A 22,843-nucleotide genomic window follows, 5' to 3' on the forward strand; every position below is an offset into this window, starting at 1 on the left:
TAATTTAACAGAGTTGAAGCCATTTGAGTTTAATCATATTTCGAGGTTTGAGTTGAGCAATTTTGTAATGTTATTTTTTGGTCAAATCAAAATGTATCGAGCTTGAATTCGAATTAATGGACTCGAGTTTTCAAATTCGGGTCAAGATTGACAAGTCTACTAATATCATTAAACAGTCCTTTCACCTTCATATTAACCAAAAAAAAAAGGTCTTTCAACAGGATTGTTAGAATTCCAGAAAATCTTCAAATATTCATGTGGAAATATACAAGATCATGCTTTTCATTTTCGGGTTTGCGTTGTTCAATGCAATAAACACATACATCCCCTGTATAAAACATGTAAAAAAGGGAGAGCTATGACAAACAAATGCAATCGTATATAAAACCATACGACGCATTTTCTTTCCACTGTCCCTACATCAATTGCACAATCAGCTAACCTAACTAAAAGAAACTAAGATGTTACATGCTTTTCTAACAAGCGGGGGATTCTTTACCTCATCTTCCACCGGATAACTCGATAGCGACCTGGTTGTGTAGTGAGTCTTCCCCCCGGTAAAATCTCCTTTGCAGTCTTTCATACTCTTGCCTACGTGTAACTTCAACGTGCTGCCATTCTTCCCACCTCTCTGCTAGCCCCTCTCCTTCCAGCATCCTCACCACCTCCGACATTGCCGGACGGTCCTCTGGTGAGGCTTGGGTGCAAAGCAATGCAACTTGGATCATTGCCTCTACGTCCTCCATGTTGTAATTTTTATTAAGATTATGATCTACGATAGCATCCAGGTTTTTCTCCCTTTCCAGCTTCTTGACCTTCACAAACAACAAACAAGGAGTACCCCAGAAAGTAAGCAAAAGGCCAAAATGGTTTGAAACTTGAATATTATCATTCCATCGTCACAGATCAAATGCAGGATTTTCAACGGTAAAACATTTTGGGTAAAGATATTTCCTTCATTGTTCAAAGATCGATGTGACAGGCAATACATGCCCTTCTCCAACATTGCATCAAGCACATATGACCATTAACAGAAGTAAAAGATAAAATTAAAGTTCCATTCTCATAAGAGTTTCGAGTAAAGATGATCATATGGAAAGATAAGGCATCTACAGCTCCAGATAAACAATACAAACATGCTCACTGGAGGAAATTAAGAGAACCCAACATTCAGCACCAATATAGGTAAAATGACGCAAAACTTATATAGGTTTAACATCGACAACAAATAAACATATGCTGGAATATGTTATTCAAATTTTAGTTATGTTTGTAATTATGCTGTTTAAAATACTTGGTAATTTAATTTTTCCCTTGGAAAAATGGTTTTTTGGGTGCCTTATATGTACGTGTTCTTTTAGAGAGTTGAAAGACCCTTTAAGAGAGAGCTCTCAAGTGCCTATATGTATGGTTTTTGGGTGACTTTGGCCTTGAGAAGTTTGTTAGTCAATTGATTTTTCTTTCTTTTTTTTGCATTGGCTTGGTTGAGTAACTGCATTGTCGAATGCACACCCTTGCACAAGACAAGCAGCCAAAGAACTAGGAGGAAAGGCAAAAGACATACATGCAAAAGCCAACATAGTATGAGATGGGAGCTATCTTACATAGTCAAGAAGCAGAACATCATCTTCATCTTCCAAGCGTGAGAAATCAATTGCACGTTGACCTGTCACAAGCTCTAGAAGCATAATCCCATAACCAAAGACATCCGTTCTTTCTGATGACTTCCCAGTGGACAAGTACTCGGGTGCTATGTGTCCCATTGTCCCGCGAACTTGAGTTGTCACATCTGTCCGCCTCACATCCACCAACTTCGCAAGGCCAAAGTCACCGACAACTGCTTCAAAATCTTCATCCAATAATACATTTGCAGCCTTCACATCTCGATGAATGATCTTAGGATTGCAATGTTCATGAAGGTACTCCAGCCCACATGCTGCACCTAGGGTTATTCTTTTTCTTTGAGGCCAATCTAAAACAAGTTCACCAGGTTTGACTTCTGCAGCAGTTCCAGATGTTAGTCAAACATTATATGAAGGTCCCAGGAAAACAGAATACTTTAAAAATAATAATAAAATCAATACAAGTAGTCCAATAGATTGTAGAAATTTCCAAGAATGACATTTAGGCATGTTAAGCAGATTGACATATTCCATCATTGATTCGTACTAAAGTTCCAACACCACCTAATAGCTTCCTGCCACTAAAGCAGCTGATGCAGCAAGAAAACATTTTGAGTTGAATCCAAATATGCTCAACATAGATGAGCTCATTTTTGCAACCACCACATGCAGTAAATATATGGTATGTTTCTTTTGAAACTCAGGATAAAGCTTTAAAATATGTAACAAAAATCCAAGCTGAACAAAATTCTCAAAGTAGTACCTCGAAGACGATACGCCACACTTAAATTCGGCATGTAGGGATAGACCAAAAGGCGTTCAGTTGGTGTTGTGCAAAAGCCAATGAGCCGTAAGAGATTCCTGTGAACGGCTACACTTATCATCTCGACTTCACGTTGAAAAGCTGCATCTCCTCCAGGACTTTCAAAATCAATTAACCTCTTAACTGCAACTTTTGTGTTATCGAGAAGCACACCTTTATACACCTTTCCAAAACCTCCCTGTCCAAGGACATTCTTTTCACTGAAGCTATCTGTAGCCAACTGTAATTCCCTCCATGCAAACCTTGTTAATTGACCAAAAGCAATTCTTTGGTCAACTTCACCTGACCATGCAAATTTAAATAGTTTCAAAACAAATATATGAACATATTATGCTCAATTTATCCTTTAATTACAATGAAATTCGACCCATAAGCACAGTATTATTAGCAATGTAATATCTGTCAACAAAGTGTAACGTCCTCAAAAATAGCAAACCTTATTCAGATTAAGATTTGTGAAAGCCAACCAGTATATTATTATTAATGGAAAGAAATTTTCAAAAGGAAACACAAAATTCCGCCAAGTAGATAGCTAAGAGTATCATTGTTCAGTTAGAAATCAACCCCTTGTGATATAATTTTACTGGCCTGAAACCATAATAGCAGATTAAGGAAACCTTGATCTGTGGACAAATCACCTTATAGATAGAGAAACTATTTGGTTGCCTAGCAAGGAGAAAGACCAAGAAATTAAATAAACATGTGAAAAACTTTAAACTAGACAGGAAATAATTAGTCATTGCTTTTCATTCACAAATGATCGTAATTAAAACGTATGCTTTCTTTGTGGTACCAGGTATGTTGTTTTTTAATTTTTTGGCCATCAAAATGCATGTTGTTGGGTACCCAAATATTTAAGATGCATAGAGTTTGATATTATCACCTTTCCTACTAGAAAAGGTACAACCAATGCAAAATGGTTAAAATAAAATAAATAAAAAAGAACTTCAACCAAAAGGGCTTTTTTTGCACCTAGGAAAAATGCGCACCTAAGCACACCTAGCATGTGCTTTGATCAAATGCACCTTATCTGAAAGGATTTAAGGTGCTTTTGTTGTCCGCCCTGAAGGCACAAGATCTAGGCACATTCCTTGGCAACGCTGCTTTGAACTTCTTAAAAAAAATGTTATTTAGTCAAAATAGTTACTGAAATCACCTGAATCATTTCCATTTGACACACATGGGTGAGGAAAATTTTCACCACAATTTAACCTGTTTCCTGCAAAACTGAATAAACAAAGTTAAGCGATTAAGTTCCCAGCTGATGAATATGTGTCTGGTGTGTAAAGGATGTAGTAAAAACACAGATACCAAAAATAATTTAATCATATAAAAAGTGTTATTTCAATACAAATAGGAAACTAAACAAACTAATAAAAAATAATCATACTTATAAATTGGAATGTTAAACAAAAGATCTGGAACTTCACCACTAAGATCATTCGAATCAAGAAAACTGCAAAAACAATTCAACCATTTCATCAGTAAATTAAAAAAAGTATAAAAAGAAATAATTCATCATGCATTTATGTTCAAACTTTACAAACTAGGAAAGCATGGACTGACTCATTCAAACTTACAGATTGATCAACTTTGGAAGACCTGAAATCGACTGAGGAACAGTTCCACTAAGGTTGTTCTTACTAAGCGTCCTGCTTGAATGAAAGAAGGAATGTCATCCTATGAATGAGTTACAGGATAATGCACAATACATAAAAACAAATAAAACTCTCAATATAATATACAGGATAGTACTTACAAGAACTGCAGATTTTTAAGATTACCGAGGGAAGAAGGTATTTCTCCAGTTAAACGATTACTTTCCAAATCCAAGCTAGTCAAGCTTTACAAGTTTCCAAACTCTTTTGGTATCTCACCAGTTATACCATTTCCTTTCAATGTACTGCACGCAGAACACAAAAAGTATATAAATATATAATCACAAAAGATCCATCCCACAGCTAGAACAACCATACACAGAAATAACCAGTTCAATAAAGTTGTTCACACTACCAGCAAACCAAACATGAAACTGGAAATAGAAGAAACTTGTATTTTCAGTCTATGCTTATTTCATGAGGGAAGAGATTTTTCAGCCCTATGTAAGAATGTCGAGCCTGGTAATACCTAATGACATAACTCAATACAGTATGAAACAAGAGATAATGATAATTGTAAACAGGAAAGGTTCATGCACTGTTTGATAGCAAGGAGATTTGTTTGGCCAACCCCAAGAATATGATATAAAAGGGCTTTAAAGTTAACTTCAGCTGAGTGCTTTTGCAGCCTTAGCAGAAAAAGGGATTTTAATGTGGAGTTCAGCAGAAATCTCTGAGATTTTTTCCAATTCCAATACACTAATCATAGTTTCAATCTGAGTAGACATCTTGAAGGTTTATGATCTGAATCCTATCTACGTAGGCAGCTTGAAGATTTCTCATCACTATAGATAAGATCATTATTTGGAAGTCAGGCCAAATGGTCTCAGCAAAAGTCAACACATCAAGAAACAATACAAAATATATTGATTGCTCAAATATACATTCTATACGTACAGTGATGTAAGATTGCTCAGAACCCCTATTTTAGGAGACAACGTGCCAGAAAAGTTCATGGATGACAAAGTCCTGAAAGCAAATTCACAAAATAGGGATAAATATAAATTTATGTTTCAGAATATTTCATGAACAATGAAATCACGTACGCATACGTTTGCAACTATGCATCATAGTCAAGGTTAAAAAGAAATAAAGTAAGCCAACTACTTACACGGAAATGACATTATTATTAGGATCACACCTAACATTTGACCAAGTGCATGGGCTAACCAGATTTGGACTCCAATCTCTCAACTGATCGGCTGAAGCATGGAGTGAATTCTTTAATGCAACTAAAGCCTCTCCTGGAACAGATAATAGATATTCATAATACAATTAAGCAAACAAATAACCCCTCTGGCCAGCCAAAGCCTAAAGAATCAGTATCTAAAACCAACAAAGGGGAGAAAAGGAAATGATGAACATCATCTCACCGTACGACATGTATATGCACTCGTGCATGCAACTCTACATGCCTCTCTACAGAGTACGATATCTTATCTCGCTATTATTTAGAATATCAGGCACAAATCATCCCAAGTTTCTCAAAAACTCAACTCAGAATATTTAAGTAAAGGAAATGAAGAGCCATACAGTTTGATGATGATGATGACAACAACAACAACAACAACAACAACAACAAAGGCAACCAACTCTAGAGGCCTCAGTAATTCATCAGATTGATAATAATTGATAGCCCGCAGGAAGGTAAATCTCATGAGCATGAAGAAAAGCTCCAGGCATCTTATTCTGGTTCCATTTAAGCTTATTGGCTGAGTAACATCATCCCTTTACATCTAAGCACTTCAGCACATGTAAGGCCAGAAACTTCAAAGACCATTACCATGATGATCTTGAACTTAAGTAGAATTCAAGTTAAAAAAATTAAGGACAAGCCCACACATGCCTATTCTGAATGATATCTATTGTCAAATTTACCAGTAAAGTGGAATCCTGAGAAAAATTGCCCCACAGGTGCACTTATACATGTTAGGAGAATAAAAGTCGAACAAGAATAACCTTGTGAATCAGCAGATACAAATGAGAGCAAGCAAGCTGATAGAAGAACACCAAGAAATAATTCCATCTTCAGCAAAGTCGACCCCAATGACCAATGCAATGAAATACAAAATCTCTTATGAGTGTACAAGTTACTTCCATCTCTGCAAAAAAATCTAGGCATCAAATTGTAAATATAAAGGCATATTACGAATGAGAACTAGTGAATCTAGGCAGCTATGTTTCTCCAACCCTTCTTTTTTTGTAGTAGCCATTACCAAGGCAGGCACATGTCCATCACATAAAAGAAAAACACCCTCACATCTGAATCCAAGCGAGATTGACAGTAAGATCAAGACTGTCACAGAACAACATAATTGCTAAAGAGAAAAAGTTTTAAAAAAAAAGAGTTCCCATGTGCACAAGTTTCAGTTAGGACAATCAATCAATCAATGATAAAAACTAGCAACTCTCAAGCACTGCCTCTTCGGTTCTTGACCCACATCAGGAATTTTCCAGCGGTACTAGTACTTCAATAAAACTTAGGGGTAGGAGGACACGGCAAGGAATTCAATTCATTTTAGTTTACAACTTTCATATCAGTGACAATTTCCATAAAACTTCACAATCATCATTTCCAGTAAGTTTTAGGTTGGTAAATGAAAACTTTATAATATATATATTTATATAATAAATATAGATATCCCGGTACTTAGTGTCACAGAAAACTTCATCTTAGCAAAATCATTCTTTTCTATTCATGTGCGTGCGTGTGTGTGTGTGTCTATTTTGGCATAAATGAGGAAGCACACAAAAAAGGAAAATAAACAGAGCAAATAAAAGTGTGACTTCAGTTATAATATGAATTACAAGAATTAATAAACGTAACAAGGCAATAAAAAATAACAATTGCCCTATCAAATCTTACTTTTTTATATATAGACAAAGAATGTCAAACAAAATCCCAAAAAGCTCCCAAAACGACCCTTTTCAGGTTGCAGAATAGTAAGTGCAGTTTTTAACATTCAGTGCCAGGCAAATTAATGCTTTGGAATTAAAAAGAAAAATGTGAACTCAGTTCATAGGACTGAAACAAGTCTCAACCCAGTAAGTAAAAGGAGTAACATGAAAAGAAAAAGTCAAATCTATTTTCTCCAAAGATTTTCCTTTGATAAAGAAAGAAAAGTTAAAACTTTCAAAACCCTAAACCAAAAACAATGAATTTAACCAAACCCCAGAGAGTAAAGCAATAAGAGAGTTAACTGAACAAAACCCAAACCATAGAATCTCAACAAATACATAAAAACAAAAACTTACGACTTGGTTTTAGGAAGAAAGCAGCTTACCTTTGAGAAAGGAATCACTTGGAGAGAAGAAGAAAAAAGAAGAATGGGTGTTTTTCTTCTTCTTTTTTTATAATTTGAGATGGGTTGGAAGACTTGACGGAATTACGTATTGATTCTCCTTTAATCCGTATATTATAAAAACTGAAAGAGCCTTGTTTAGTGAAGGAACACACTCTATTTTGAATGCAATTTGGTTAGTGTAAAAATAATGAAATAATTAAATTAGATATTATAATAATAGTATAAGGTGAGATAAAAAGTAAATTTAATAAAATTAAATATTATAATAATATTATAAAATAAAATAAAAAATAAACTAAATGTATAATATCGCATTCTACCATCAATCTTTAAACAAAAGTACAAATCTAATGAGAAGCTTCTGTCTTCCTCTTCATTTATTAACTTGTTTTCCATTGTTTTTAAAATTTGGGTGGATGCATGTATTTTTCTTAAAAGATTGATGAAAATAATTATGATATTTTTTTAAGCTAAACTACACCCAAATCATTAAATAAATATTAAATTTTATTAATGTTAAAAATTTATAAAATAGTCATTAAATTTTTTAAAAAATTTTATTTAAGTCACTAAATTATTAGAAAGCTTTTGTTTAAGTTGTTGGGCTATTAAATTTTTTTTTCTTTCAAAAGTTTGGTTAGCGAACTTCAAACGACAATTCAACGATCGGATCCATACAGTTGATCAATACCTTTGACGAGAAGAAAAACATAATTTAGATCTAAGTTGATCTGACGATCAATGTCGAAGATTAGATAATAAAGTTGTTTAGATTTTGGGTCACTGATTTATAACATTCAAAGTTGTTTTATAAAAAATTAAACTTAAAAAAAAAGAACGAGAGATTCCGATTGGTGCAAGCTGTGCAAACAAAAAAGGCCATAGAGCAATAATTTTAATTGGCTAATGAATTAAACAAAAAACTTTTGAATAGTTTAATAATTATTTTGTAACTTTATAAAGTTAAATAACCAAAACATAAAATTACAAACAATTTAGTGATATTGGATGTAATATACTCTCTCTCTCTCTTTTTTGTTAAAAAGGTCTAAATTTATATGAATGGTTTTGTTAGGATCTTCTTTGAAATGCTATGAACCTTGGTTTTTAAAGAAATCGATTCAATCTATAAATTTTTTTTAAAAAAAAGTTAAAAAGCGTCGAAATTAATATTATGATCACTTTCTGATACTTAAATCAATCTATAAACAGAGAATTTTCAAAAAAAAAAAACTAAAGAAATGAGACGATAGACCATTATTTTTCACTTGATAATTTATGCAATCTTTATTAGAGTTAGTTGAACAGAATCAGTAATATTAGTGAGGATTATGTTATGTTGGTAGCAGCAGTTTATCATCTATTTAGTTGTGTATAAATTCACTCAATTTGTTATAAGAAATCAGAGTATATTGTTGTACAGCCCAATTAACAGAGCCCAAACACCAAACCCGAGGCCCAAATTCGGAGCCCAAATCAAAAAAAAAGGAAACCTAATCCCCCTAACCCTAGCCTAGCGCCGCACGTCCTTGCCTCTGGCCTCCTCACCTGCTCCGCCGTTCACCTGCTTTCTGCCATTGCCCACACGCCACCACCAACTCCTCTGGCACCTGCAATCAAAAGAAAAAGAACAGAGCAGAGCAAGGCAGCAAGCAACAGTAGCCACATTTTCTTAATATTGTAATCGGCTATAAAGCCTAAAGGAGATCAGTTTGTATGGGGATTTTTCATTTTTTTGTTTCGGTATAAAGAAACCGATTGCAAACCATTGTAGAGGGGACAACAGTTTAATAAAAACAGAATGCAAATCAAAGATTTAAAATAAAAGGTTGATTCTTGCGTTTCCTTTTTTCCTGTTCTTGCATTCTTCTTATTTTATTTTATTTTTATTTATTATTTTTACTCATTTGTAACGAAAATAAAAAAGAGACGAGGAGAAGAGGCCTTACCTGCGCCGTGCCGGACGGAGAGGAGACGAACGGCCTCCCTTCGTTTTTCTCGGGTACGGTGCTCATCTCATGGGATTCGGCCTCGAATCCATGTCCGAGAGACGATCGGCTCTAAAGGGGACCAAAAATGGCCCATTTTGTGCCTCCAACCACCGTGTGCGGTGGCCGACGGACGTCGGCCCGATGACCGGAGGCAGTCAGATTTGAGAGAGAGCTCCAAAGCTCTCTGATTTTTTTTTATTTTTTTTTAAAGAAGGATCTGAATCTGTTTTTTTTTTTAAGTTTTTTTTGTATTTATACTAAATGCTAAAACGGCACCGTTTTGATAGGGTCAGGACAGCCCCAAAACGACGTCGTTTTGGGCTCCTGACCCGAGACCCGACCCGTCTGCCTTAGGGGATCCGCGTGTTTTAACGGAAGGGCTAATTGCGCGTTTAGCCCTTCCGCTTTTTTAATGCTTTTAAAATTAGGTTCTTTTAATCTTTTAAATTTACCCAAAATTTTTTCGTATTTTCAACTTCGTCCTTACTCGAACTATGCCGTTTTAAAGGAAGGGTAATTTTCTTTGATGGACCCTCCATGTTACATGCGTGTTCAGATCAATCCCTCCCCTTTCGTTTATTTGCGCTTTGAATTCCCCGAATCTTGTTTAATGTTTAATCTAATCCTTTAGTGATTTTGTTTATTTTCTTTACAAATTTTATATTATTATTGTTATTGCATTATTATTATTATTATAATTGCTTTTATAGATATATACATATATTATTATATATTTTTACATATACTTATACACATTTTTTTGTAATATATATATATACATATAAACATACCTATTTTATAATTTATTTATACATGCATATATATTTATAATACACATACATATTTCTAACCTTTATAAATATATAAATACATATTTTTACATATATATATATGTACATATTTTATATATTTTATAATTCATACATGTACATATTTTTCATACTTCATAGCTTAAAACCATCTATGTATATCTATATGCATTTTTTATAAATACATGTATATAAAATATATTTTCATACACCTTTATTATATATACATATTTATATACTTACATACACTTCATACATATTTATTTTTTCTTTATATTTTAAAATATACTTTATATATATTTCATATATTTTGTAACTCACGTATACACACATATTTTAATGTACATTTCTATACATATATATATTCCTTTACGTTTTATTTGTGTTCACTATTTATTTCATTTTATTATCATTTTGAATGAAAGTTTTGATTTATTTGTTTATATACATTGTTATTTTATATGATTGTAGGACTAACGTTTATTTATTATCGTTGCTATTGCTCATATCATTTTATACTTTTGTATTCATTATGATTTTGCCATGAATAACAACAATGCAAATTGCTTTCACATTTTACTACGATTTTAGTGTTTTATTTTACTCGACATAACATAATTTGTTTTGAATAAATAATATTTCGTCTTTAGATTCGAGAGGATCGTATCTTAACTTACTGGGTTTCGATTTTCACGATAAATCTAAATGACGAATCTTTTTAAACTCAAATTTTAAATGATCTCGGGATTAAAAAATTGCGTCCTAACTTACGGGTCGTGACATCATTTTTAAATCCGAGATGGCTAAAATATCTTTTAAATAAGCATTTTTCATTTGCGTGTTGGGAATTTGAGACATTGTATCCTAACTTACTGGATATGATTCTCTTTCTCGATTAACGTGAAATATGCTACTTTTCCCAAAAATTTTTATTTTAATATAAGGATCGTATTTTTAAAGTTCTTCAAAGTTTTCGACATTAAGACATTAAGTAGTCAACTAGGTACCAATTTTGGGCGTTACGAGGGTGCTAATCCTTCCTCGTACGCAACCGACTCCCGAACCCGTTTTTTTAAGTTTCGTGGACCAAAACCGTTGTTTTAATAAAATCAAATCATTTATTAAAAACAACCATTTTTCGAGGTAATCCAATCACACCTCATAAAAAATGATTGGTGGCGACTCCCATTTTTGTTTTCATTTTCCAAAACCCAAGTTGACCCCGTTTTCATCCAAAAAATGGTGCCAACAATTGTTTTAAAGTTGCGAGATTCTTTCAATTTTAAAATCTAAAGAGCTTTGGGATTAGCTCGTTTGCTCTATGTGATGAATTAGCTACGTTAATTTTTGTTCTATTTGTTATTAGTCATGTCACTTGTTCCGTCAAATATTTCTTAATGGTTTTATTAGTATGATATAACAATTTCCAAATTGAATGAAATAAAAAATTAATTAGAAAATGATTGATGAAATAATGAAGTGTAAATATTTTTATATACATCAAAGGTTAGTGGATGGGATACAACTCCAACTAAGTTAATTTCCCACAAAATTTAGTCTAATATGCTTCCGAAAAGTCGTTAAGGTTCCACTCGAGAGTGTGATTAAAAAGAGTTTCAACTTTTCAGAATTAAATCAAAAAATGTATTTATCAAATTAATTTCCCTTTTACGTAACTATTCTTTTCCAAGTGCTTTTTAAGTCTAATGTAGAAAAATGTGACTCTACGCTAATTCATTTAGGGTGGTCCAATGATAATTACATCAATTTATACTATGGGTTTTGCTTAGGAAAAAAAATTCTAAAGTAGGAGCAGCCAGCCAACATAGACTTTTATTGCATGTGCTTCCATTTCGATAGGTTGAATTGAAATTTTACCTATATATTGTTTCTTTTCCTATAAATAAAATAGAATAGTGTTTAAATTTTATAGTCCGGTTGAGTTTTAGTTTGATAGGTATTGATATTGACATATTGTTGTTAGTGTAGGGGGATGTGGATTTGAATGCGCTGACGCGCATTATCCTCTTATTTAAAGATTGAGAGGAGCTATGGGTAATTCTAGGCATTGTATGAAAAAGAGCAAATTTGTATTAGAAAAGAGGAAATTTAACATTAAATATGAGGGATCTTTTATTTGATATTAGAATATACTTTCACTTTGTTTCAAGAAAATAAATTGAATTTTTAAATATAATATCTATATTAATATATAATAAATTTAAATCGATTGAATTTTAGTTTCATTAACATTATTATTATAATTTGGAGGATATAAGTTCAAACACCCTTAAATGTTTGTGCTTTATTTAAGCATTGTATCAAAAATATATGATAAGTGTTATGATGTAAATTTTAAATAAATGAATTTAAAATTAAAATTAAATTATTATGAAAGACGGTAAGAAATATGATATAGTTTAAGACATAATAAAAGAATGTAAAATAATTGAAACACGTGTTCATGCTTAGAATTGATCATGGGCCGAGCTGGGTTGAGTTCAGGTCAGGTTAATGCAAAATTTTAGGTCTATTTCTTAGGCTTAGGCATGACCCAACCTAAAAAATGGACTTAAAATTCTTCTCAAGCCCGAACTAGAGTACAATGCTAAACTCACCTCAGCTTACCCGTATTAAACTTTTTTATAATTTTTATATAAAAACAAATTTAAAAATATAATACATACACTAAAAAATTAAAATAAATGTTTCCCAATAAATTAAAAATACATTAAAGAATATTTAAACTTAAATAACACTAAGATAGTTGTAACTTAGCAAGCAAAAGTCTTTAAAATAGTAACAAAATTAACAATACAACAAAAGTTATATAATATCCAAATAATAATGACAAAATAGTAGCAATATAATAACAAAATGGTTACAAAATAACAGCAGAAAATAAAGTATAGGCTGATTTGGGCCAGACCGGGCTTGGGCAAAAAAATCCTACCCAAAGTGTTCAAGCTTATTTTTTGAATTTATATTTTATCCAAATCCTCCCACATTTTAGATAGGTGACTCGGCCCTGATCATGTCTATTCATAATGTCATAAAAATTTATATGTACATAAAATAAACCATTAACATGTAAAAAATTATTTAAATTGATAAAACTTTGAAGACAAAAAAAAGTAACATGAGTACGATATCGACATATTTTTTTTACTAATTGAATTTGTACGATAAATGCTATAAAATATGATATACACTGAAATATAATAGCAACAAAAAAATAATTTCTCTTAATTAAATAATTATGAAAAAACTATATACATAAACATAATATACATGTGTCACGAACTTAGACTTTTTCTACGTAATCTGTGTGGTCTTAGATAATTTCTTTGTTGCAAAAATGTTTAAGTTAGCTTAACTCCAACAATTGAAGATTTAACATAAAATTATTTTTTAATGTAACGCGAAACTAAAGTTCTAACACATGTACAATGTACCAAATTATATATAAAACTATTTTTTAATGCGTGAAAGTTATATATATTTTAAAAAATATGGACATGACAAAGTTATGATAAATATGGAGGAGTAAGGCTTAACATACGCCATTAAAAATAATTGAAACAAATAACGTAAACACAACAACAAATATACAAATGCATCAAAAATATGTATAAAATTAAATAATAAGGTACAAAAAAAATATAAAAATATGAATGCATACATATAATTAATTAATAAAGTTAAATATGTTTGAATAAGTTTTATCCTTTTGGGCTTTTCTTATGCTTGTATCTAAGAATAGAAAGACAAAGCAACATATCAAAAGATGAGTTGGGCAACCAATGAAGCAGAAGAGCAGGGATAAAAGCCCATGTACTTGGTTCTTTTTTCTCTCCTCTAAACTTTCGACTCCAATCCACCACCTCAACAGAGGATCAACAATCATCCATGCAACTTTTTCATGGTGATCATAAAGAACTCGAGGCATGGCAACATAAAGAAAACCTTAAAGACTCTAGCACTTGTGACATAGATTAAACATGCTTCTAGCATTTACATTTTATATATGCCACAACTCTCAATCTCAAATGCATTTTTTAGGAGCTTTTAGTATTAATCTTGATCTACTTTTTTCATGTTGGTCTTTTTCTTCGATATTAGTTTTGCAATTTGAAACTTTAATATCATAGATTTGGCTACTCACCGTCTCATCAAATAAAATCTTTTGATACATTGGATCAACGGATGTAGAAATAAATGGGAGATAATTCTGGTCCAGAAGCAGAGAAGAAGAAGATCCCCTTTTAGGATGTCTGTTGCGTTTTATTATATAGGGTCGAATCCCGAGTCTAGCTGTTTTTATTATAAGTATATATGTACATATATTATAAAGATGATTGATCTGATATGATTAATATAACATAATAAATACATATATTATAATATATAATTAGTTTTCTTACCCGATATTCATGGATTTGGTTGAATGTATTAATTAAAATCTATTATATTTATTTTTACGATGCAAAATTCATAATATTTTAGAAATATTATGATTGAAAAAGAAAAAATAATATAATATAAATGTTTAATTATATTTAATAAATTACTAAAAGTTTTTAAAATTTTATAAGGTTTCGTTAATAAAAGGATTACAAAATTCAAACATAAAAATATGTAAGTAAAACATTATATTTGATATTAGAATAAACTTTTTAAAAAATAAATTAAATATTCTAAAAACATTATTTTTCATTTAACTTTTAATTTGTATTTTTTAAGTAAAATTTAAAATTAAATATTTTAAAAAATTATTAAGTAATATCAATTATAAAAGTTTCCCACAATTTTTTAAATCTGTTTTTAATTCAATTTCAAAAGATAAGTTTCTATAAATGGTCATTAAAAGTAATTTTAAAATAATTAGAAAATTTAAACATTTCGTTTTTAAATTAAATATGAAAAAATAAATCAAATAATGTTTGTTAAAAGTTTACATAAATCAAAATATTTAAAAATTGTAACAATATCTCATACTTATTGTTGACACCATTTTTTTTGGATTGAAAACGGGGTCGACTTGGGTTTTGAAAAATGAAACGGGAGTCGCCACCAATCTTTTTTATGAGGTGTGATTGGATCACCTCGAAAAGTGGTTGTTTTTAATAAACGGTTTAATTTTTGTTAAAATAACGATTTTGGTCTACGAAATTCAAAAAAATGGGTTCGGGAGTCGGTTACGCACGAGGAAGGATTAGCACCCTCGATACGCCCAAAATTGGTACCTAGTTGATTACTTAATGTCTTGGTGTCGAAAATTGAAAACTTTAAAGAAATTGAAAATACGATCCTAGAAAACACTTGAATAACATGGATTAAGATTTAAGAGGATATTTGGCTATTTGGTCAAACGAGAAATCGAAACCCAGCACATTAGGGCACATCTTCTCGAATTTCCAAACGCAAAACATTGCCTTACTTCAAAATTTTAAAAGGATATTTGACTATTTGATAGAACGAAAAAAACGAAACCCAGCACATTAGGGCACGTTTTCTCGAATCTCCAAACGCAAAACATTGCCTTTATTATTTTTTTAGGAAAAAATCCTCATCTCGAGAAAACGACATGTCATATCCAATGCGTTAGGACACAACGTATCGAATTCCCGATACAAGAATACATGCCAAAAATTTAATTATTTAAAAAGACATTTAATTATCTCGGGTTTAGAAAAGAGATCATACCCAGTGAGTGAGGACACGATCTTTTCTTAATTCCCGAGATCGTTTAAAAACTTGAGTTTGAAAAGATTCGGGCATTTAGACTTATTGCGAAAATCGAAACCCAGTAAGTTAGGGTACGTCTTTCTCAAATCTAAACACAAAATTTTGCTTATTCAAAAACCATAATTTATGCATTGAATAAAAATAAACTAACACGAAATAAAACACAATGTCAATATGCGAACAAAACGAAAATGAATACGATGATGTAGCATAAATTATATGAGTAATAGCAATGAAAATAAATTAGATAAAAGGATAAACCAATAACATACAAAATAACAATGCATATAAGGAAATAAAATTAAAATATTCATTCAAAATAATAATGAAAATATAAATAAAGAAATAAAGAAAGAAATGAATAAGGCTATAAAAATATAAAAGATATATATATATGTATATACGTAAAAATAAAAATAAGAAGAACATATGTATATATATAAAATAAATAAATAAAATAAAAGTTTATAGGCGTATATATATAAATGTTTAATGGAGCTAGACATATATATAGCAAAACGTATGTACATATATAAGCTAGAAAATATTTAAAAAGAGATATAGATATATATACATAATAAGATATAAAGATATTTATAATAAGGTATATATATATATATATGAAAATTAAAAATGGCATATAAATATGTAAATATGTAAGTAAATCATAATATATATAGAAATAATATACACCCATAAATATAAAAAAGGGAAGTAAGGCCTACTTATGATATTTTTTCTATACGTAGATACATATACATATATAATAATCTTTTAGACATAAAAAAATAAAATAAAATGAAAAAGAAAGAAAAAAATACACAAATGAAATAAAGACAATAATATCAACAAGAAATAATAATACTGTATAATAATACTAAAATATTTGATTTAATGGGGAGAATAAGTATAGTAGTCGATTTAGGGTCAAATCGAAAAGAAAACAAAATTTTAGGGCCGTAATTAAAGATAAAAGAGACAAAAAAACTAAATTATAACGCGGATGAAAAGCGGAGGACCGAATAGGGAAATAACCCCTGTTGATTAAACGACGCCGTTCCAACGAAGTCAAAGCGCAAGGTCTAAGGACCAAACTGAAACAGAAGTAAAATTCGATGCCAAAATTACAAATATATAAAAAAACTGCATTGAATACGCCGCAAAGGAGGGAGGACCTATGGCGCAAATATCCCCCTAAGGCAAAACGCGCGGATCCTTCCCCCTTGGCCGGGTCACCGCACGGGTCAAGGGGTCTCAAAACGGCGCCGTTTTGAAACTGTATAAAAGCTACAATTTTTAGAAAAAATTCATTTCCTTTCTTTTTCCAGAAAAAGAAAACTTCATTCTCTCTCAACTCCTTTCCTCAGTCCGGCCTCGGCTCCAACGCGCCTCCGTCGTAGAGCCACTGAGAACGGCGGCCAGAGGAGCAAAATCAAGCCTTTCCGGTTCCTCTTTGAAGCCCGTAGCCTCTAAAACACGGATTCAAAGCTGAATCCCGTGAAAGGTGGCTATGAGCCCTAGAAACGGAGGGAAACCGTTCGGTTTCTCCTCCTCCGGCGCGGCACAGGTAAGGATTCTCCTTTCCCTTACTCTTATTTTTTATTTAGAAGCGCAAACAAGATTAAAATGAAACAAACTAACAGATCTAAAAAAAGGCAATAGTCACCTTAAGATTTTTTTGAATCCTTTTAAGAGTCTCTTTTTTTTATTTTCTGATATTCATAAAAAAGTGGTCCCTCCTTTACAGATCTGTGCTTGGCTTTTATATAGCCAAAGAGAAAATAAAGAAACATCAAAAGAGCTATTGTCCATATTGCTTCCTTCTATTTTCTGTCTCTTTTTTCCTTTTCATATTTACAGGCATTGACGGAGACGTATCAATGAACAGATGGAGCAGAGGGCAGGTATGGCAGTAGCGTACGGCGCACATGGGAGCAGCAAGGGATGCGGCGCCCTAGGGTTGGGGATTAAGGTTTTCTGCTGAAATGTTTTAGGTGATTGGGCTATTGGGCTTGCTGTTTTTGGGTTTAATATAGTTTGTTGGGCTGGGGCAAATTTGGGCTTTGTACAGCTGCCCCTCTTTGCTCGTTGTCGTGTAACGAGAACAGAGCAAAGACTAAGAAAGACCAAATTTGCCCGGTCTTGTCGAGTCCTGACTTCTTTTTGACGCTTCATCTCTTCAAGTAGCTTTAATCTTCTTCGTAGCAACTTTAGGGGGACGATGTTTGTGTTTTTTTTTTCTATTTGCTCCACTACTGCTAAGAGAGATAAGACTTGTGGCTTAAATCTGCTTCACTACTGCTTAGGAAGATAGGACTTGATTTCTTCTGTCTGCTCCACTACTGCTTAGGGAGATAAGATCTACCATCTTTGACCCGCTCCACTACTGCTTAGGGAGATAGGACTGGTGGCTTAAATCTGCTTCACTACTGCTTAGGAAGATAAGATTCGCCGTCTTCGATCTGCTCCGCTAGTACTTAGAAAGGCAAGATTTGCTATCTTTAACCAGCTCCACTGCAACCGATGGAGGCAAGGCTTTGTTTTTGGGTCTGCTTCTTTAACCAGCTCCGCTGCAACCGATGGAGGCAAGGCTTTGTTTTTGATCTGCTTCGCTGTTAACGTAGGAATACAAGATCTGCTATCTTTAACCAGCTCCACTGTAACCGATGGAGGCAAGGCTTTGTTTTCGATCTGCTTCGCTGTTAATGTAGGAAGGCAAGATCTGTTGTCTTCAACCAGCTCCACTACAACCGAGAGAGGCAAAGTTTGTGTCTTTCGATCTGCTTCGCCGTCAATGCACGAAAGCAAGATCTGTTATCTTCAACCAGCTCCACTACAATTGAGAGAGGCAAGGTTTGTGTCTTTCGATCTGCTGCGCCGTCAATGTACGAAGGCAAGATCTGCTATCTTTAACCAGCTCCACTGCAACCGATGGAGGCAAGGTTTTGTTTTCGATCTTCACTAATTTGTTCTCTGGGGAACATGACCTGTATAATGAACCTAATTATGCCTAATGATTAGGATGACATGATCAAAATGAATCAAATGCTCCTAACTAGACATGTGTGAATGATGTTTGCATGAATGCAGAATTTTATTTTTTTCGAGAACGATCCCACTTAGGTTGTCATTGCTCGAAGTTTACTAAGGTTTTGTGACTGACGTGTTACAATGCCTTCTCGCTTGACCGGCTTCTTCAAAGAATCACTTAGTCAGATTGCCCCATTGTAAACCTTAAAGTTTAATCCATTAGGGCGCACACTTTGTGCCATCAATCTCTCATTGCAATCCAAGGGTAGAAATATGGCTTTTTCACAATCCTCTCTTATCCAATTCAAGGATATAGTATCTACATCATTCTGGTTCCTTACACCATTCCCAAGGCGTCATACCAAAGACTTATGCGTAAATGAAGGCTCTCTTCTTCGAGGTAACCTCTTCCTATTGCTTGATGAATCATTGCTTGCTTGTTTATGTAAGCTTTGTCACCAACATGGCGTCTTGTCAATCAACGCATTTGACAACAAAAATCCAAAGAGAAAGTCTAAATTTAGACTATTCTTTCTCAAATTCCAACCTTTAAATTTGGTGTGCTCTAAACAATAGTCCTGTTTCAGGTTCCTATATTATTTAGAAACTTTTCAGAGTAATATGCAAAACTTCCTTTGTGAAAGTTTTATTAGTCCATTAATCATTATTCCAATGCAACATGCTTGCAAAAATGGTCATAACAATGGATAAGAATAAATTTGGTTCAGAGCATAGCTCGAAAGAACAAATTATCGAAAATAGTAAAGAAGGATGACAAAGGAATTAATTGGGAATGCATATCTTGAAAAGGAAAAAAAAGTATTCCAAGAACAACAAATAATATGAGAATTGGGTGCCCCAGATATCGTAGCTTGAACTTCTCTATACAAACTTTCTGAATACCATTTTGAGTTGACATGTGTTTAGGAGATCTACAGCGCCCTGTCGATGCCCCAAGATGTCGCCTATCCCTTCCTGTTGATTCAGGCATAGCAAGATCACCACATGCCTAATCTGATCTAGATTCGAGTTGTTTTGATTACCTCATGCCCCATTCTGATCAATATTTGAGCCGTCCTTTTTGGGTTTTCAACTCAAATCCCCATTGGCCTAAGGTGCCCTTTGCGGGTTTTCCCCTTAGCCTCTCCATTTTACTTTTCATTTTTTCATTTTCATTTTCATTTTCATCTTTTTTTTTTAACTTCATTGTCTTGCAATACAGTGACAAACCGTGGTGTCTAATTTTGAACTGATTACAGCCCTCAGCTATCGTGTTGTCATTCCAGTTCAATGCATTTTCCAATACCATCCTCTCTGGAATTCTATATCGGCATATGATGACATTGACGCGTGCAATAGCCTCTATCCATTTGATGAAGTAATTAATGATCTCAATAGTGAAGCAATGCCCATTAGAAGTCTTCGATAATGGTGATGTTCATGCCCTATTCTGCTCGAAATTTGAGTCGCCCTTTTCGGGTTTTCAACTCAAAACCACATTTGGTCACAAAGCGCCCTTTTTGGGTTTTCGTCTTAGCCTCTTCTTTTCTTTTCTTTGCTTTTCATATTTTTATTTTGACTTTGATTGATTTCTCTTTTTCTTTTTGTTTTTTTATTTTGATTTTTATTTTGATTTTTTTTTATCTTTTTCTTTTCCTTTTTTCGAATCGGATCTGAACTCTTGGGATTAGGTAAGTCCTTGTTATCTCTTTCAAAGGATCTCCTCTGATATCAGATTTCCCTTATAGAGCCTTTTGGGGCAAAACTACAACTGGAAACTTTTGATCTTCCTCTTCCATCGGGATAAAATCCAACATCTTGAAAGGATAGAAACTCGACTTCAAACGGGCAAAGCTATGCTGAATCGACGAGAACGGCATTGCCTCGGCAGAGAATTGTATCATTCATACAAGTTTTGATATCGTGTTGTTGTGCAGATTTCTTTATCAGTGCTTGACCCGGCATATCCTGGTATGATCCTACAAAGACCTCTTTGAACAAGGTCTTGCTTCATTTTTTGAGGACAAGTCAATTTTAATCTTTACCAAGCTCAGAATTCCTAATGATTCATTATGAGGTAGGATCTGTCTATCCTCCTGCTCAACCATCCTTAATAAGTCCGGAGGTAAGCTACAATCTTTGTCATTTTCAAAGTCCTGAGATCCCTCTGAACACATGCCTTGCTCAAAAGGAAGATCTGGGTCTGTAGCACAGTCATTCACGTCATTGATATCTGAGGACCCATAATAAACATCGAGGAATATACAAAAGAATGTATAAATTTATGAATGATTATTTACAATATGATTATGAATGAATGATGGTTTGGAAGAAAATCCAAAAGAATGAAAGAATATAGAATTATCCGTAAAGAATGAAAATATCGGCTAAAAAATAATCGTAAAGATGTATTTCATTAAAATAATAACATTCAGACATAAGCCTATTTCACAAAGGAATTTCTATCATTTCTAGGCTAAGAACAACAAAAATGTTCTGAACATTACTTTAAAAAGCTCTAGAGACTATAGGGTTTTCTTCCGCAGTCGAATTGCTTAGAACACTTCCACGTTTATAAGGGCGAATATTTAACAAGGTCCCTTCTTCAGTTGCTTGTGCATTACATTCATTCCATTTATCAATTATGATTGGGTAATGGATTTGCCGCACTGGAAGAATCATCAAATTTAACGACGCCCATACTGATCAGCCTTTCAATCAGTTTTTTAAAGGCAATGTAATTTTCTATGGAATGCCCCGTATTTCCTGCATGATATTCGCATTGTACATTCGCATCGTGCCATCTGGGGTGTGGAGGCTGTGGATGCTTTGTATAGAGAGGGGCAACAATGCGCGCATTGAATAACTTTTGATACAGCTCCTTATACGTCATCGGAATTGGCGTAAACTGGAGGTTCTCAGTACCTTGTTTCACACAAGGTTCTTGTCTAGATGAACCTTGCTGACTAGCAATCACCTTATTGTAAGTGTTCACATTGCTCACCTCGTTTTCCTTCTTCTTTAAGTCTGACCTTCTATTATTCTCCCCAGCATCAATCTTTCCACTTCTCACGGCACTTTCAATCATTTCACCGCTCATGACTATGTCTGAAAACCTCTTCGAAGCACTTCCCAACATGTGAGTGATGAACGGGGCCTTTAATGTGTTGATAAAGAGCATTGTTATCTCTTTTTCCAAGAGTGGTGGCTGAACTTGTACGGCAATCTCCCTCCACCTTTGTGCGTATTGCCTAAAACTTTCATTAGGCTTTTTCTCCATATTTTGCAGGGTAATTCTATCAAGGACCATATCAGCTACATGACTGTATTGTTTCATAAAGGCTTATGCTAAATCCCTCCAAGAACTAATCTGGGTACGCGTCAATTGATTGTACCACTTAGACGCTGCCCCTGTGAGGCTATCTTGAAAGCAGTGTATGAGCAGTTGGTCGTTGTTGACGTATCCAGCCATACGCCTACAGAACATAGTAATATGTGCCTCCGGGCAACTAGTCCCATTGTACTTCTCAAATTCTGGCATTTTGAACTTATGGGGCAGTACCAAATCTGGGACCAAGCTTAAGTCTTTAGCATCAATCCTTCGATAATTCTCAATGCTTTCCATGGCTTTGAACATTTTCTCGAGCCATTTGCATCTTTCTTCTAACTGTTTTGGCAATTCTTCTGTCGTTTTCTCTTTCTCAGCCACTTCGTCGAAATCTGGGACGATAGGGTTAGTAGGGTTTTCTCCGGGGTTAGAGCTTACTCCGATTTAGAAGTTCGTTGGTATCGAGGTGCCTGTCGAAAATAGCTGAGGTCTAATTGTAACAGGGGATTTGTGTAGGTACGCCTCAGTT

General features: G+C 33.4%; 1 pseudogene; it reads right to left on the reverse strand.

Annotated features, from left to right (window-relative positions):
* Positions 1-210: 210 nt before the first annotated feature.
* On the reverse strand, positions 211-7,367 carry LOC107950455 (probable LRR receptor-like serine/threonine-protein kinase At5g10290; annotated as a pseudogene).
* Positions 7,368-22,843: the final 15,476 nt, after the last annotated feature.

The sequence above is a fragment of the Gossypium hirsutum genome, chromosome D03 (assembly GCF_007990345.1).
Source record: "Gossypium hirsutum isolate 1008001.06 chromosome D03, Gossypium_hirsutum_v2.1, whole genome shotgun sequence".
NCBI classification, from domain to species: Eukaryota; Viridiplantae; Streptophyta; class Magnoliopsida; order Malvales; family Malvaceae; genus Gossypium; species Gossypium hirsutum.